The 19,578-nt window shown below is 44.0% G+C and overlaps 1 pseudogene; it reads right to left on the bottom strand.

The window, feature by feature from the left end:
- Positions 1 to 2,208: 2,208 nt before the first annotated feature.
- LOC119227794 (tumor necrosis factor alpha-induced protein 2-like) lies at positions 2,209 to 15,931 on the bottom strand (annotated as a pseudogene).
- Between the last annotated feature and the right edge of the window lie 3,647 nt (positions 15,932 to 19,578).

The raw sequence follows: 19,578 nt of genomic DNA, 5'->3' as shown, positions 1-19,578 counted from the left end.
ATCATGTCGGATTTATCAGAGTTGAGTTTGGAAATTGGTTTGCAACCAATATAACCATAATAATAATGTTAGTGAGGCAGTCGGTCATGTGAAGAGAGTAGCAGTGTTAATGGTCTTTGTTGCGATATAGAGCTGGACATCATCGGCGTAACAGTGAAAGAGGAGACCATGTCGACGTATGATGTGCCCAAGAGGGAGGAGGTAGAGGATGAACAGAAGAGGACCAAGCACCGAACCCTGGGGAGCACCTTGAGACAGAGGAGCGGTGGAGGAGGACCTGCAGTTGTTAATGCTGATGAACTGTTGTCGGTTTGTTAGTTATGATTTGAGCCAGGAGAAAGCGTTTCCAGTGATGTTGAAGGAGGATTCGAGGTGGGAGAGAAGGAAAGAATACAACTAGAAACCCTGGATAAGAGCAGCCTCCTTAGAATTAACTATATACAGTATATATACTTTCTTTTTTCACAAATGAGCTGTTTTGTTCCCTCTGATTTGTCGTTATTTCATGAGCCCCTTTGCATGGAGCGCAGCGGTGCTGGAGGTTAAAAGACTGACTCCACTTAAGGTCTGAAACCAGAGCGTCAGAACAGAAAGTAAACTCTGCAGCTGCACCCACACAGCAGCAGCGCTTCTCACTCGCAGGCCTAATTCCCCAAAGTCACGTGGGGTGGCCGCTCTAGAGAGAAGGCCTACTCTCTTTGGTTCTCTTTGTGTGGCGAGTCGTTGGCAGGCAGGCCGGGAATCTCCCCAAAGGCTCTAGGATTTGCATGGTGACTGATCCAAACAAATGATAAGTACTGATCGACAAGGGCGTAACCATTGGGGGGGTCCAAATGAATAAGCTTCCTTTTTATTATTTTTTTGTTATGCACATTGCCTACAATTCTATATTTATATATGAAAATTTGCACATTTGGAACATAGTTTCGAGGACTACATTGACCATTTGAATTTACATCTAAAGGAATAAATGGAGAGTGTATCTCATTTCAGTATTCGAGAGAAAAATAGTCCCCGTACATGCATGTAAACAGCATTGGGTCCCGCACCATCTCATTCATTCACATCGCTCATGACGCCCACCTTAATTGTCCGGTTGTAAAAGCTCGCATTGCCTCAAAACGATCATTTGTGGGATTACCGTTTTTTTTTCCCGTTGATATAACTGAATTGTCAACGGTCGCGCAAAATCTGACCCGTTACTTTGAGTGCGCAGTGATATGGAACGCTCGAGTCAACTTCAAATTTGAGCTCTTTTTAAGTTTTCTGTTCATTTTGTTTTTGTTGCTGCTGCAGAGATAAAACTAAAATAAGATTAACGGGACCTCTCTGTGTTTGAGAGGTGAAGGACAATGGACATATTCTTAATAATACACATCACAGAGGAGTTTAGTTAAAAACAACATTGGTCACAAACCAATCAGAGGAAATATTCTGACATTTCGACAGTGTTATTATTGCACAAGAGGGCAGAGGAGGTTCTCTTCCACCTTCCCCTTTTAACTGATTTATACACATACGGTATTTCCCCTCCCAGACTTTTTGGCGTGACGCCACTAGGGTTTCGCCGTTTGAAGGATCATTGGCCTATCAAACTTCACTGTTCCCAGCCCAGGAAGAGAAGTTGGCTGTTCCATCTGTGCAACATCATCTTCAAGGCTGTCGCAAGATTTGGAGGGAGACCAAGGCAGCGCTGTTGAGAACAGCTGAGAGAAACAAGAGGATTGCTAATTGGCACCGAACCCGGGCACCTAATTACTAAGGACATTCTTTTGAAGCCCGATTCCAGAAAGTTAGCACTACGTTTCATCGGACCACATGTAATTGAGGATCAATAACCCCTCCACGGTCAGACTCATTATCCCCAAGTCCCTTAGTTCATTCTACCTTTCACATCTTCCAGCCGAAACCTGTTCTCACCAGTCCTCCAGCTGTGGCTGATGCAGATATTCTGAACTACGAAGGCCTCACAAAGGTGTGTGGAGCCTCAGGATGTGAGGCACCTGAGCCTGACGTCAGGAGTCGTATCCAGATGTCTGACTTCGAGGTATTCCATTTTTAAAAGGACATTTAATGTGAATGTTGCAGCAAAACAAACGCTAGAAATCTGTTCCTTACAAAAAGAACATTCTGTTGCTGATGATTATTGTCCAACAGATGTATAAATATACTGCTCGAAAAAAAAAAACTTCAAATCACACACAAGTTTTACCAAATTTATTTTTAAACTTAAATTAAATACAACACTTTCTCTAAGAGCATTTGGCATGTCGGGAAAAAAAATACAACCTTTTGACCTTTTCCTTTGTTGCACATGCCAAAATATACACAATATGAAAGTAACACTGTAAAGAAATAAATGACACACACACACAAACACACGCACACACTCATTGTCGTTCTCAGCATTAAAAAGCTCCTTGTTTGCCTCGAGTAACGCAGCTTATTCTTCCATGCAGGCAGCGTGCAGACACCATTGGGCCTTTTTTATCACAGCTCGTCTTGTCACTCAAACACTCTCACACAACACGGCCAACCTCGTTTAATCACTCAAGCATCTCACGGCTCATTTGACCCGGACCTCAGAGAAGAAGGTCGGCACGGCCTCTTGGCCTTCAGAGCTGCTGCGCTGCTCCCTGATGACCGACAGGACGGCGGTGATGGTCTTGCGGTCGGTTTTGGAGAGGTTGGTCTTCAGCGTAAGAAGAGCCGACACATGTTTCTCACTGCGGGGATGAGGAAAGGATTAGGATTGATGACTTAATCCAGTGATTCATTGTTAAATGAGAGACACCTGGATGTGACTGTAGAGGGAAGCTTGTTGTTTTATAAAAAGTGGTTGAATCAAATTAAACAAAACAAAGACTTGATATTCATTTTTTCCGTTTCAGTTGAGAAAGCAGCTGTTACAGTAACAACAGATTGCTTGAAAAGGGATGTGGAAAGAAATGGATTGTATCACCACCACTGCAATGAATTCTGTCCCCTGGTTCTTTTGTGAGGCTGTTTGCGGTCTCATGCTAAGCTAACCGTCTCAGTACAGTACAAACACAATCTATTCCTTTTTACATTTGTCTTTCACCCTCCGAAAGAGAGTGGAGTGAGAGTATTTCCAAATACCAAAATTATTGGTAAGAACTTGGGTTCCTCATTTCAGGGTTTCCACATCAGGGAATTCCCTAACCGCCCTGTGTGTAAACGCGTCAGTGTCGAACTTACCTGAGGTCGGGGTAATCTGCTCCCAGCGAGGCTACTTGCATCGGGGAGGTCTTGGAGTCTCAGGACTTCTGCTATCTTGGTCAGGATGTCTTTCAGCCAAACGTCCTCGGACCCCTGTGAGGAGACAGCAGTTACAGTTCCGTTTCATTTTCATCTTCTGTTTTCCTGTTTTTTCTGTATGATTTTGCACAAACGTTCTGCTCGATTTCTCACCATTTTAACGAATAATTCGTGCAGACTCTCCGCGTTGTCCCTCACGGTGTTGCAGGCCTTCACCTGCTGCCCCTCGTCCTTTAGCTTGGCTCCTTTCAGGAGCCTCCTCATGTATTCTACCGTCACCTCCTGGTGCAGCTTTCTCAACAGCTCCTGGAAATAAGGCGACCATCGAGTAATAAAGTGGATCTACACATTCTGTCTGAACATTTAGGAAACCATATCAAAGAGGAAGCAAGCTGCAGCTTCTGCTCTTTAAACTGAAGTGTGCTTCATGCTTCATGCTTCCTACCTGGTGACAGGATCCGATGGAGCCCTGAAGACCCTGAAGCTCTTCCTCAAGGCCGTGCAGCAGACTTATGAACAGGTTCTTATTCAGCCAGTCACTGGTTCCCAGTTTGCGGTACTCTGGCTGTGTGGAGCACAAACACGCCGCGTTAGACAGGTGATTCTTTTGAACAGGCAGAGAACTTTCAAAATAAAAAGGAACAAGAGGAAAAAAAGTGCTTGAAGTGAATTAGCATAATCTCTGGAGCAGGACCACGCCTCCAATACGCCTCTTCCGGTATTCCCATAAATACCTCTTAACCCACTCTTCTGGTTCTAGTGGACTCATTCTAAAACATGACGAGGTCAGGCACCGGGATGCCAGAGCTTTACGCCTCCCAGTCGCACCATCCATGGCAACAGTTTGGGGCAACCAGCACCAGGATGCCGACCCACCCTGCCACCCTCTCCCAGTCACTCCAACTGTTCGACGTAACGTCCGGCACCGCGATGCCTCCCAGTTGCACCAATCGTGGCTTCATTTTGAGTATTTACATAGCGTTAAATGTAAAAGCGTCACATGCAAAGACAACCTAACAATGTCAAGGATGCAACGCTGTCAAGAATGCGATGAGGCAGCAACGTAATTGAAGCCGTAGGCTCATGGCGTACATCTCGTGCAGTTCCTCAATCGATGGTCCAAAAAAGTTTCCACCAGGAAAAGAATACTCAGGAAAGAAAGGTATCATCACTTGGAACGGGATCACCTTCTTCTATGACGACACACAATCGACATTTGCATATGGATGCTGCTCCTTCTGTTGGTTTTGGGAGGCTTCTACAATGGGAGATAAAGTTCAGAAGCTTAGACCCTCATGCAGACACCCATTGTGGACGCCAGTTCTTTCATGCGCTTACATTCAAACTGTAAACCCTGCCCTTCTGCCGCTGATCACCAGCTTGCAAAACTCCATACTCGACAGCCTATGAGCATCTACCCTCATGTCTTACTGGACAGCTTGGAAGAACAACCAATACCAAGCAACCATGCCGTTATCTGACCTAATGTCCATGAGATGCTTCGTCACCTTTGCCCATTCCGAGATGTGCAGCCTCAAATAATCCCCAATTAGCCTCACTGCTTAAAGGACTATTAAAGAGAGAGCCCTCATCGGTTCCAGATACAACAACCCCACCTTGCTGAACCTTTAGAAGCCACGGTTAACCCTTCCATCTGGCAGGAGGCTGAGGTCCTTCAGGACTAAGACGTCACGCCACACAAAGGTTTCTTCCCTTTGGCAGTCGGGCTCATCAACAGAGCCCAGGTCCCCCACTGACTGACTCTATCATCCCACCGGTCACTTTCATCAGACTCCACAGCATGCACACATGCAACACTTTCACATGTCACTTTGTTTGCTGGTGCACTTTACTTCATTTTTATTAAACTTTTTTAACTCTTAATTCTTTATTTTTGGACTAACCCATAGCTGTAGATTACTCACTCATAGCATTTTATATTTTTTTATTCCTTGCACTATGTTGTCTTGTTGTCCGTTGTCTAAATGTCTGTAAAGCACCAATCGCCAAATCAAATTCCTTATACTGTATGTCTGACAGATTATGGCCATACATGTTTCCTGATCCTGAGTCTTTTTGAGGTTTTTGAGATACTCCAACGTAGCTCCCCAAAACCCATCCGACCGACAAGACGAAATCTATCAACAACACATTCACGCACGTTAAACGCTTTCAGTGGATGGTGTGGTCCTTGCTGAATTGAAGCTAATTAGCATACTTTTGGGAGCAGGACCACACTTTCAAAACGCCTCTTCCAGGAGTCCCATATATACAGCTCAACCCCCTTTTCATGATTCATGAAACTCACCTTGAGGACCTTGTGCACAGGTTTTAATAAATACTCGTGGGCAGATAGTTTCATCTCGGTCAGAACATGCAAACTGTCGTCCCACACTTCCTCTGTGAACAGGTGTCTCTTCATATTGAGGAAGTCTCTGCAGACAGAGAAAAGTCAAATGAGTCCACAGGGGTATTTGTTTGTGGACCCAGACACCTGACAGTCAGAGACACACCTGAACTGCTGGATACAGCCGAGGTGGGCCTTCACGACCGGCCGGTCGTGAAGGCCCACGATTTTGAAAAATCTTGAACCTGCAGGAGGTTAAAAACAATTGAGTTTAACTTTCACAGAGTTGCTGTTATTAAACACAAGACAAAAATACCTTAGTAGCTCACCGCTGCATTAAATCGTTGAGTTGGCGCGTTATGGCCTGAGCCTTCTGCAGATCTCCCACAACCGTCTCAGCTGAGGTCACCATACCGTTGATGAGCTGGAGGCAGATCGACAACACCATTAAAAACCACAGTGTGAGACTTTACACGAGACACGGAACCCCGAGCAGCTTCAGCGCTTTGCTCCACTCTGTGAATACGTTTTCCTGACTCAGCATCTCCTTCACCAGATGATCTTGATACGAGTTAATACGTGAAACAACCTGGAAAATACTATTTTGTTGAATATGATGTTCTCCGTTTTGCTAACACGAAGCTTGTTTAAACTTGACAACAGGTGGCTGGGTGAGAAGCTCCATCATCGTAGTCTTTACTGAGAGGCGTACCTGGATGATGTCGTAGGAAACGGGACTGACGAAGCACCCGTCCTCCCTTGATGGCTCCTCTCCTTTATTCCACATGTCCTTCGCAGCCTCGAGGACACGGCCTCCGATAGTGGTCAGCTCCTCCTGAGCACACAACAAGCAACAACCAATGTATACAGTATATTGAATAAATAATGTCTGTGAGGAGCAGCAGCAGGAGGTCCGGTTACCTGTTGCCCGCTCAGGAATTGATCCTCCAGAGGTTTCAACAGCTCTTCGGGCAGCAGCTTTCCCAACGCTGCCACATCCATCTCACCTGCCAGCTCCGTCTTCTGAAGGACTCTGTGACAGAGAGAAGGCACCCCAATCTCCATCAGCCACAGTTTAGGCATTAAGCTTGTGACTCCATCTTATCGGAGGACCAACCGGCTGTTTGTACTGCAGGAGGTCAAGCAGCAATATGAATCCAATGAAAGAACATCTGGGTGAAACTCAACACAAAACTGTGAAAACAAGACTTAGCTTTTGTCTTTTGCTTTCAATGCAGAGCTGCAAGATTTGTGCCCCCCCCCCCCTTTCTACACAGTTGAGCAACTTCAGGGCAAACTGTTTTAGCATTTAGCTTTGCTGTAGCTATTTTCAGTATGTTTCTGTTAACGCCATGAACACAATTACTAGTCACAATTAATAGCAGATTTTTATCTTCCCCACCACGCTGCAGCGGCTCATATGTGCTCTTCAAGCGCGTTCCTGGTTTCAAAACTCCGCCAGAAGAAATTCTGACCAGCTGTACGCTCTCGTTTAATTTCCGCTCAGTTCATGTCCAATACAGTCTGTTAAGGTACAGATGTCAGCTGTCTATTGCTGAATCTTACATACACAAACCACACTGATGGAATAACGAAGAGTTAAAGCCAAGTTGTTATTGGACATGGCTACAATCCGTCACCATTCTGGCCAACAAGCCAAAGGTGTATTGGGTGCTCGCTCCATTTGCGGGACGCACGCTCCTGATCTTGAATCTAGCATTGATTGCTCTTCCTTGGGTTCCCGGGTGTTGCAGAATTTTTCTCGGTTGAATATTTTGCAATAGAATTTTTCTCGGTTGAATTTTTCGCAGTTGAATTTTTTGCAGTTGAATATTTTAACATTGAAAAACATTCAGATAGATAATTTCAATGCATGAATATTCAGTGGTAGAAATTCAATCACATTTTTCTTTCAAATTCCGATGACAGATTTACTTCCATTTACTTCCATACGTTTAACTGACAGCCCAAGTAATAAGCAACATTGTTTAATGATCCACAGAAAAAAGAGACTAAATTATGATCCACAGACGAAAATGCCATTTCGCTGCATCGTGTGAAAACAACCAAACTATTGCTAAATATGTCTTAAAGAGCGTTAGCGAATTGCAGGTAGTCTGCTCATTAGATTGCAATAGTTCTTCAGCAAATGCAGAAGGTTTTGGTCCGATATTGTGGCATAAAAGCTTGACCTATGAGGACTATAAACACCAGCATTTATAGCAGTAAAAGTACAACATTCCCTTCTAAAATGTAAGGCCAGTATGACTATAACAGCACAGTAAAGAAGCAGATAGAAGTTCTTACTGGGGATAATTCTCGTTGACCCAGAGCAGGAGGAATTTGCAGTCCTTGTCCTCCAGACCGGAGTCTGCGATCTTCCTGAGTCTGGTGCTGAAGGTGCGGTGGTACGCCTTGACGTACAGGTGACCGATGTTGTGCTCAGGCGGGTAGCAGCTCCTTACCACACTCGCCACCTGCAGCAGGTCCTCCTTCAGCTGCCGGCCCATTGCGCAGACGTCCGCCTGGACGGAGGACTGTCCCACCTGGTTGGTGGGGGGGACCACGGAGGGGCTGTCCATGCGTTCCTCCACCAGGCCACGCAGCGTGGAGTCGTGGAGCTCCTTCCAGCCACAGGGCCTCCACGCCGGGGGCGTCCGACCCCTCTGACCCCACAGCCGGTCCTGGGCCTCCTCCTGCTCCACGGCCTTCACGGCGGACACCAGGGCCGCGGCGCCCCCCACCTCCACTGGTTTCAGGGACAACCTGAGGGTCTCCAGCACCAGGACCAGCAGCTCTCTGCGGCAGGCCTCCAGCTCTGTGACCTCCTCCTGGTGACCCGTCGCCGCCTCTGGGTCCTGAATCTTCCCGAATAGACGCTCCTCTCTCTCTATCAGCAGCTGGCCGGCCTCGCAGTAGAGCTTCGCCTGGAGGATCTGCTCGTACGTCTGGATCTCTGAGGGGGGGGGAGACACTCGTGTTCAAATGGCATTTGTGGAAACATCTGGACGGCCTTCAATCAGGAATCAGGAATCGTTTAATGCCATAATATGTCAGACATACATCGAATTTGCCTTGGCGGTTGGTGCATGACGGCAGACAGTACGACAACAGACCACGTAGTGCAGGTATAAAATATAATTAAGTTAGTTAGTTAAGTTTAGAAATAAGAAAGAAACAATTAAAAATTAAAATAGAAATAAAAATAAGGATAAAGTGCACAAGAAAGTGACGAGTGAAAGTGACAAAGTGGATGTACATGGAGTGAGAATCAGTCAGGGGGGGCCCCGGGCTCTGTTGATGAGCCCGACTGCCGACGGGAAGAAACTGTTATTGTGGCGGGAGGTCTTAGTCCTGATGGACCTCAGCCTCCTGCCGGATGGAAGTGGCACAAACAGTTTATGTCCGGGGTGAAAGGGGTCACCTACAATCTTTCTGGCCCGCTTCAAAGACCTGGATGCGAACAAGTCCTGGAGAAACGGCAGATTGCAGCCGATCACCCTCTCTGCAGAGCGGATGATATGCTGCAGCCTACCCTTGTTCTTGGATGTGGCTGCAGCGTACCACACGGTGATGGAGGAGCAGAGGATGGACTCATGATGGCCGTGTAGAAGTGCATCATCGTCTCTGGCAGGTTGAATTTCTTTAGCTGCCTCAGGAAGAACATCCTCTGCTGGGCCTTCTTGGTGATGTTGTTCAGCTTCCACTTGAGGTCCTGGGTGATGATGGAGCCCAGGAAACGACAGGACTCTACAGTGTTGACGGGGGAGTCACATAGGGTGAGGGGGCAAGGGCAGTTTTTTGTGTACAGGGAGAAGAGCAGAGGGGAAAGAACGCAGCCTTGGGGGGAGCCGGTGCTGATGGGCCGAGAGGCAGAGACATGTTTCCCCAGCTTCATATGCAGCTTCCTGTCGGACAGGAAGTCAGTGATACACTTGCAGGTGGAGTCGGGAATGTGCAGCTGAGTTGTAGACTCTGAGTTTGTCCTGCAGCAAAGACGGGATGATGGTGTTGAAGGCAGAGCTGAAGTCCACAAACAGGATCCTGTCGTAGGTTCCCGGGGAGTCCAGATGCTGGAGGACGAAGTGGAGGGCCATGTTGACAGCATCGTCTACAGACCTGTTGGCTCTGTAGGCAAACTGCAGGGGGTCCAGGAGGGGGACGGTGAGGGTCTTCAAGTGGGACAGGACTAGCCGTTCAAAAGACTTCATGACTATAGAGGTCAGGGCGACGGTTCTGTAGTCATTCAGTTCTGTGATCCTGGGCTTCTTGGGAACAGGGATAATGGTGGAGGCTTTGAAGCAGGCTGGAACGTGGCATGTCTCCAAGGAGGTGTTGAAGATGGCCGGAGACAGCTGGTCATTACAATGCTTCAGGGTTGGGGGCGAGACTGAGTGCGGATCGGCTACTTTACGGGGGTTCTGTCTTTTAAAGAGCCGATTGACATCGCTCTCCAGAACAGAGAGGGTCCCCACTCCCAAATGCCTGATCCTTCTGCAGACGTAGTTTTCTGAGTTCCGCTGTGAACCAGGGTTTGTCGTTGTTATAACTCACCCTGGTGATTGATGGTACACAGATGTCCTCACAGAAGCCGATGTAAGAAGTTACAGCCTCTGTGAAGTCATCCAGATTGTTAGAAGCAGTCGAGAAAACATTTCAGTCTCTGCAGTCCAAACACGCAAAGATCCTCTAGCACCTCGCTGGTCCACTTCTTGGATTCCAACACCACAGGTTTGCAGAGCTTTAGTTGCTACCTGTATGCAGGAATCAGGTGGACCATGACGTGGTCGGAGTGTCCCAGCGTAGCACGAGGGACGGCATGATAAGCCCTGCTTGCTGTAGTGTAGCAGTGATCCAGCGTTCTCCTCTCTGGTCGTACATTTAATAAACTGTTTGAACTTAGGAAGTTCGTGGCTGAGGTTTCCATTGTTAAAGTCCCTGAGGACAATAACCAAAGAGGTTGGTCCGCTCCACACGCTGTATCTGGTCGCCGAGTGTCCGCTGTGCCTCGTGCACGTTGCCCGGAGGCGGCATTTAAACACCGACCAGGATGAATGAAGCAAACTCACGGATTTTCAGTTGATGACGAAGGATTCCAGAGCAGGAGAACAGTTTTGCAGGATCACTGTTACAACTGCTGTTGGAGTAGAAGCAGATTCCTCCACCCTCCGTCTTGCCGGAGAGCTCCGTGTCACAGTCCGTTCTGAGCAGCTGGAGACCCGCCAGCTGTAGCCCGGAGTCCGGTATCGATCCACAGAACAAGGTTTCCGTGAAGCACAGACCAGAAGATGTGGAAAAGTCTCTGTCTCTTCTCACCAGCAGCCGAGTTCGTCCAGTTTCTTGCTCAGTGACGCGTTGGAGAGAAAGATGCCCGGCAGCGGTGTGTAAGAACCACACTTGCAGAGTCGCAATGAGCCGGCCCGTTTTCCTCTCCTCCTGCGTCTCACCGCGTGAGTAAAGAATGTCCAGTTATTCCACAGAGGAAAGAAAAGTGGGAAATAACTTCGCTGGAGTTGTTCCACGGATGTTCAAGAGCTCGTCTCTGGTGAAAGAACTTTGGGAATTGCAACAGGAAAAACAATTAACAACAAACACAACAAAGAGCACCGAAATACAGTGGCAGCCATCTGAGGCGCAATCTTGATCAGCTGCAACACCAGCACCTGCGAGGTCATTTAATATCGTAATGAATATGTGGTATCATTGCATATTTAAGTAAAAATAAATTTGACCTGGAACCATTTGAATCTTCTACAATAGTAAATTAAAATTGTATGGGTTTGGACAAAAAACTAAAAAATATATTAGACAAAATGAAATTCCCCTTTCAACATCTACTTTACATACTTATCTAATAATGTATATAATATTGTCTAAATGCTTCATCAAAAACTTTAAAAGGGGATATTCTGTCAGTAGAGTCTTATTGAAGCTTGTTAGTAGCCATGCAGTAATAATGTAATATCCCATTAATCTTCTACACTATTGGTCTTATTAAGAGTATAAGTGATCGTTGGAGGCTTTAACTTGTGTTTCCAAATGAATGTTTGAGTAAAAAGTACATGTTAGGAGTAACATTAATCCAGTACATGCATGTAAGTACATGTAATTTCAAATACTGTCAGGGGCTTTGTGGGTCTTCCAGAGGAACCTCGGCAGGCGAAAGTTCAACTTGACGGCGTCCGTCTCGTTCGGCATCGTTGTCCCGGAGAGAAGATGGTCTTCACGCTCTGAGGAATGTTCTGAGGAATGCTTTGAGGAGACAAAACCATTGAAAGAAAATAACTCTGATGGTTATTTAAAGTCAATTTAGTCATCAGAAAAACCAAGATTAAAATTCAGCTGCACATTCCACTACATTTTAGTATTTTTGAGCATGATACATAGGAATGATTGCTTTTTCTTGTCAAAATATAACTACACAAGATTTACTTAACAAGAATCCAAACCATGTCATCTTTATCCATATCACAGCTTATTTGTAAAAGCTAAAATATTTCCATTACCCTGAAATTTAATAACACAAAGTGAAACAACATGCAAACATCACGTGAGCGATAGTTCAAAATGGAAGTAAGTTAATGAAAATAAACTTTTTGTAAGGCTGTAAGAAGTTGTAAGGTAAAAAGTTTTACTGTAAAACCTTCTCAGAAACGCACCATAGACGTGTGCCGCCGTACAGATAAATCTGGAGCAGTATTTAGGTCACTAACCTTTATCTCACTGTCCTTGCTCTGTTAGTAATGACCGACCGGAGAGGGGGGTGCAGAGTCTCTTGTACAGCAGCCGGAGGGTCCGCCTTCTTTCATGAGTAGAAAGTCCACACACACACACACACACACACACACACACACACACAAACCCACACACACCCACACACACTTAACACATACACACACAAACCTACATACAGTCTGACTCCATTTTGGACACACTGCCAGCTGAGGACACTGTGAAATATCTGCAGACATTCAAATGGATGAATCCTGCGGACTTTAGAGATCCACTTTCTGTCCTCTGGTGCCACCAACACACCTAAAAATAAACCCTATCCGGCGTCGGTGAGCATTAGCTTGCAGGCAAAAGATGAATAACTTCAGTTCAGTATTTGTTAGTATTTGTCCTTTGTGGGCGTAGGTGCTTTTTATAAGCAAAACACGTGTGTTCAAGTGTTCAATGTCACGTTTAAAGGAATTTAGCATTTACAGTTTTTTGCAATTGCTAAAACACATTTCCTGAAAGCAGCTCACCCGTTCTCTTAAACAGTGAACACACAACTCAATTGTCCAGCTACATTTACAAAACCTCAGACACTTCTTGCAAAACCAAACTTTCACCTCAAAACAGTTCAATCTGTGCTCAAAACTGAACTATGTTGTCAAATTGTGCCCCGAGTCAATCAAAATTAAAAAAACTACTGAACAGTCACTAAACACTACGTAGAAAAATAGAAAACACAATACTCAGGACATGAAGCTGGTGAAATAAATGTTTATTGTTCACTGTAGGCTAAATTCAAGTTGCAAAAAAAAGTGCAAGTGCATTTAGCACTTGTACGAAAAGACAAAACAGAAATCTCGTGCATTTATATGTACTGTATCACTTTTAAAAACAAATAGAAATCATACGTGCTTACCACTTGTGTACAGTAAGCCTATGTATACTGTAAATATAAAGTACAAAAAATAGAAATAAGTGAATTATTCAGCCACAGCATCATGTCTCCGTACTGGGTCAGGCCACAGGACTTCATCCACATCACAGGCCACATTTTGTCTGGCCAGGCAACGGGGGAAAAAAACCCTGGCATGCCGTATCCAGGCTTGGCATGCCTCCACACCTAGATCACCACAGGCAAGTCCCATGGCTTGCAGGAGATTTACCCTGGTGTAAGGTTGGCGTTCATATACCTTCCACCGCCATGAGGAGAAGAATTCCTCAATGAGGTTTAGGAAAGGGGAGTACGGTGGAAGGCAAGGATTGATAAAATATTGGTTCATATTGAACCACTCTCTAACATGGAGGGCTTTGTGAAAACTCACATTATCCCAAACAACCACATAGATGGGATGCTCATCCTGCTGCCCCAACAGAGCATCTCGCATGTTATTGAGGAAAATGAGGAGCTAGTGAGTGGCCCGATGGCCAATCACGTTACGGCCTCTCCTTCACCTTTTGGTGAGATTAAACCCAGTTTCATCCATATAGATGTATTCTTGGGGTCTTTCCATTGCATCCAGTTCAAAAACCCTCTGTAGAAATAGATATAGTTCTGTAAGTTATTTAGGCCACTACAGTAAATCACTACAGTAATCAACATTGAATGTGTCTGGATGTATGCCAACCTCTACATACTGGAATCTTTGCTCCTTTACTCTGTCTGAGTTGCGGTCAAAAGGCATTCTGTAAAGTTGTTTCATGCGCAGTCTGTTGCGCTTGAGGACACGATCAATAGTAGAGAGGCTGCCACTGTTTATACCCTCAAAATTTACATGGTCCTCAATGATCTTCTGCTGAATATCACGCAGTTTAATGGCATTGTTCTCACGGACCATATCAACAATTAGGGTCTCTTGGTGTGGGGAGAACATACCTGTCCTGCCATTCAATTCTACAAAAAGAGAACATGGAGTTACAAAAAATATACATGGAATACTAGGCCTACAAACAGTTAGACCAACCCTCCATTACAATACTACAGTACATTGGTACAGTGGTCTACTGGAACATATATTTACTTACAGTATACTGTGATACAGTATATAGTATGTCGTACATTAATTGCTGTCAGCATTTACATACTAGGCTATAATTTTAAAAAAAAGTTATTACCTGTTCTCTTCTCTAAATCTTCAGATTATGGTGGACACAGTGAATCTACTAAGGTTTGGTTGTACCCTTTGTCCAGCCTCCCTCATACTCATACCATGGACAAGAACATGGTCAATCACAGTAGCTCTGATTTCATCAGATATTACTGTTCTTTGTCTTTGCTGACCACCTCGACCACGGACTCTTCCTCTCAGATTTCTATCCATTGTAAGACCTCACAAACCAGTGCTCTCTGAACTGGCTTATACTGTATGTTCCCTCACATCATTAGCCACAAGTGTGATCAATTTTGAGTTGTTGTGTTCAACTGGTGACACCTGTGCTTTCATTGTGTTTGACTTTTGTCACTTGTGCTCACCATTCTGCAACACAGGTGCATCACAATGAAAATGTGTTGACAAGTTGTGTCTGAACAGGTGAAAAGTGCTTATGGTTTTGCCAAAAGAGTCATTGATTCAATCAGTGGGTTCAGGCAACTGAGCATTTGGTTCAAACAATAGGGTTTAGTGTTTTAGCAATTGAGAAAAACTGTAATGGAATCTGTTCTCAATAAATATGTTTTATTTAGTGAACAATGAGTCCTGCAGGGGGGAAGTTCACAGGATTGAATCATCTAAAAATATCATTATGTTAGAATGTGCCTTTTATATCTGTGTATATACTTTTAAGGACAGAAGCTGTTGAATGCTGCTCACATTGTGAAGCCACATAAGTTAACTGAGGAAGAGCTAAGGAAAATGTGAAATATCTGCAGACATTCAAGTGGATGAATCTTGCAGACTTTAGACTTTAGACTGTCTTTCTTCTAGCACACATGTGTCAAACTAGACATGTAGCCAGATGTGGCCCGCCACGTCATTTTAGGTGGCAGGCGAGTGCTTAATTCACATTAACACTTTCCTGTTTCCTCCACCACCCTAAAACAATTACAGAGTGTTGACATGATATGATAATAATCAAAATTTGTATTCATTATTTGTATTATACTCAAACAAATAGTATGAGGGGTCGTATAGGACTTAACTACTTAGACCCTCTCACACACACTACTGCTCACTATGGTAATCTCTCCCCTCTCACTAGAAATCGCTCTACCACTAACCTCACTGTCTCTGACCACTTCTTCATCGATATCATCAACAGACTCCTTCTCACTCCTACATCCGAACGTTGCCGCAGAGACTCTTCTGACAACTCGGTCCTCCTCTCTTGACTCGCTCTGTCCTCTTAAGACACGACGGGCCGGCAGATCCCCTCCGGCTCCTTGGTTGTCTGAACCGGTGCGTGCCGTGAGAGCCACTCTGCGAGCATCATAAAGGACGTGGCATAAATACAAAAAGCCCGACCTGTCTTCTCTCCTCTTTTTCTGCCTCTATCTCTGCTGCAAAAATCTGAAACCCTACATCCCAACCCGCACACTCCGCTCTGCATCTGCCAAGTTGCTTGTTGCTCCCTCTCTAAGAGAAAAGCAGTCGGCGAGATCGCGACTCTTCGCTGTCCTGGCTCCCAGATGGTGGAATGAGCTCTCCGATGACATCAGGACAGCAGAGAGCCTCTACATCTTCCGCTGGAAACTAAAGACAGATATCTTCAAACTCTACCTTGACTTAAACACTAGCAAACTGTAGCACTAACAAATTAAATTGTACTTATAATGGCACTTTTCTATAACATGTTTTGAAACTGCTTATTTGACAAAAATTGTACTTTCTTGTTACTTGTTCTTTAGAGTTTGTATCTCTATGTGGAAATGCACTTATTGTAAGTCGCTTTGAATAAAAGCATCAGCTAAATGACCTGTAATGTAATTAGAAACTCATGCCATCTCATTAGTGTGCGTGAGAGCATTTCACTATACAACATGAGAGCATCTCACTAGTCGGAATGTCAAGTGACGGAAGGTCATTTTAGGATTTTTTCAGACGAGAAATAAGTTGTTTAAGCATCATTTGTGCGGTCGGTTTGTCACCATTCAGCCTTCATAACAATTTCCTGCGAGGATGTCTGAGATGTGAGGTGTAGTTAACGGGACTCTGGAACTCCCGCCGCAAGGCCAGCAGGTTCAGGTAAGCCTCCTCCAGCACCTCCATCTCGATCAGCTTATTGATTTTTTTTATCAGTCTTCAGGGGCTGTAGCTACTGCACTATTCTGCCTGTGTTCTCTGTTCTCTGACAACACAAAACTTTACTCATAGTTGGTCAGTGACCTAATACATGCATGCATTCCATTGACGATAATTGATCATCAATATCGCATGTGTATGTATTATTTGTTGATAAAATAATTACAGGATGACAAAGTTATCCATTCTGTACTCCTGTTATTCTATGATCTAACATGATGCTTCCATCATTAGGATGCTGTATGCGATGTACTGTGCACTGTACATCTCATATCCACGCTTAACAATTTTCAACCTATCACTACGTTCAAGAGAAAATAAAACTTTCCCAAATCACATTTATTTTCCCACTCATTTCAACATCTTCCTCTTGTTACGTTCACTGTGTTAACTGTTTTTTGCATGTGTGTGCGTGCTAATGTTTAGGTGTGGTGCTCTGTGGTGATGTGTTATAGACACTAATCAGAGTCTCTCAAACTCAGTCATTCTAAATGTTGAACAATGAAGGGAAATTTTTGTTAGAGCAATCAAACAATTATAAAACAAAACAACATGCTTGGGGAAAATCCCAGAGCTCTTAACACGCATCTAAGCAGAAAACATCAAATGAAGCCTAGAAATTTCTAGAGGGCGCTTGTCACAGGCCGGCTCATAGCCTGTGGCAAGAATGAGGGGACACAAACAACAAATATTGGCCAATCAAAAGAAGAGAGTTTATTATAGATCCAAAACTAGTAACTTTAAACAAAAGAAATGAGGTGTGAGAATATCATAATGTAAGGTTTATGTGAAGTGCATGGTTGAGTGAATCTGTATGTGTAAACATGACTGAGTGAGAACGACATAAACCTTCAAAGAAACAAACCAAACAGGATCATACCTGGAGGAGCAGAGAGAGAGAGAGAGAGAGAGAGGTGATTAGATGCTTTCTTATATACCCAGAGCTCAAAAATTGGTAATACAAAACAATTATGTGTCACCTGTCCCCAAGGTTAATTGGTTGAGTCGTGACTGACAGTGTTGGGGGGGATGGGAAATCTGTTGCTTGTCGAGTCAGTGGCAAATAAAAACAGAGATGGACAGAAACAGGTTAAAGCCATCAGGTGTCCCCTATAGAAAGAAAAGAAAAGAAGGGGAGGAGAAAAAAGGCAAAAGATGAAGGAATGCAACTATATTCTCTCTCTGTATGATTACAGATGTGTCATGAATGCAGGGCTAAAATTAATTGGTGGGGTAACTCTTTTGTCTGTTTGCCTTTTTGCTATGTTGCTTAATACAACAATTATTTGGTTTTAACTCAACAAACACAAGGTTGGTAATTTCACCATAATATGTGCTTTGCAACAAAACTGTTACAAGTTCAGTTATTATTTTTTTCCATTGTTTGGTTTAACGTTTAACCGAATTTTAAAATTTGTAGGTAGTTTCAAAAACGGACATTTGCTATTTTTGAAAACTATATTTTGTGACAAAGTATAGTTTAACAGTCAGAACTAAAAGTTCTTGGCAGATTTATGGATATAGTGTATATTCATTTAAGTTCTGATAACTTATACTGACATATTTTGTGCAAATGTGTAAAATGTGTGTTTCCTGGATTCTGTTAAGTGTTTTTTTCTAATAATTTTCTCTCACTTATGTTCAAATAAAAAAAAAATATATAACTGCAGAACTTTTTTGGGGGGGGGGCGCTCAAAGGGGGTCTCGCCCTGGGTGCCATTCAATGCCGAACCGCCCCTGCTCGCAGCTTTAATTATGGCTTATTGTTCTAGTGTCCTTGGTACTGAGTGCCTTAAACTTTGACAGTGAGTTTGATCCGTGGTTTAATCCTCTTGTGGAATTCCCGTTGCAAGAACCTGATCACTTTAAATGACAGTCTGGGTCAATCTGTATAAATCTCCCTCCACGATCGTCACACTAGGTTTCCATTCATTCCTGACCGATCAGTGACCGATCAGTTAAAAAACACCACCATAACTTGCACAAAAACATTCTATCCAAACTACACACAATGTGCTGCTTATTATCGCAACGCTCATCCAAAGGTGAGAAGAAAAAAAATCCGCTAAAATTAAGTTCACTGGGACTCCCCCCACAGCGAGTAAATCTTGATGTCTTTGTTTCTCGTGCTGTGAATGGGTCTCTGGTGTAATCAGCAGGTATCGTGGTCTCTGACTACGACCCTACGACCAAAAACATCAACATGAGAGAAACAAACAAACAGTTCTTCGGCAGGAAAGCGAGCTTGTCCTCCTCCACTCCCTCTTGTCGCTCTGAGCTGACCTCAACCCCGTCTTCCTGAGCACATCCTTCCTCACTCTCATAAAAACCACGCGCTGTTGGCCGGAAATTATGCAGCAAACTTGTATCCTTCCCGGAGAAGCTGCGACACATACTCAGAAATAATAAAGTGTCAAGTGTCATTCTGTCACACTGGGGCCTCAACAAGTTCCTGCGATTGTTTGTTGATCTGGGATTTGTGCGTTGTCATCACTAAGGTGACGCCACAAGTTTTGGTCTCAGACAACTTGGCTGTGAAATCACATCTTCTAAAAAAAAAATTCTGTGGCTGGTGCCGATGTTCTGAACTGTGTGGAGCCTCGGGATGTTGAGTCGTATCCAGATGTCTGACTGCAAGGTTTTCCATTTTCATAAGGACATTTAATGTGAATGTTTCAGTAAAACAAACCAAAAAGACAACATTCTGTTGCTGATGATTATTATACAACAGAAGTAAAAATGTAAAAATGTAAAAATGAAAACCACCTTCAAATCACACACAAGTTTTACCAAATTTATTTTGAAACTTAAAATAAATACATGTCAGAAGCAGTAAAACATGAAATGTAAAATTAGAATTCTAAAAAATTGACCTCTACCTTTATTGCACATATATTGTTAAAAAATACCCAATCTGAAAAAAACACTGTGAAAAAATACACTATGAATCACACAAACAAACACACGCACACATTCATTGTTGCTCCTTGTTTTCCT

The sequence above is a fragment of the Pungitius pungitius genome, chromosome 14 (genome assembly GCF_949316345.1).
Source record: "Pungitius pungitius chromosome 14, fPunPun2.1, whole genome shotgun sequence".
Classification (NCBI taxonomy): domain Eukaryota; kingdom Metazoa; phylum Chordata; class Actinopteri; order Perciformes; family Gasterosteidae; genus Pungitius; species Pungitius pungitius.
This window is presented reverse-complemented; position numbering and strand designations above follow the sequence as displayed.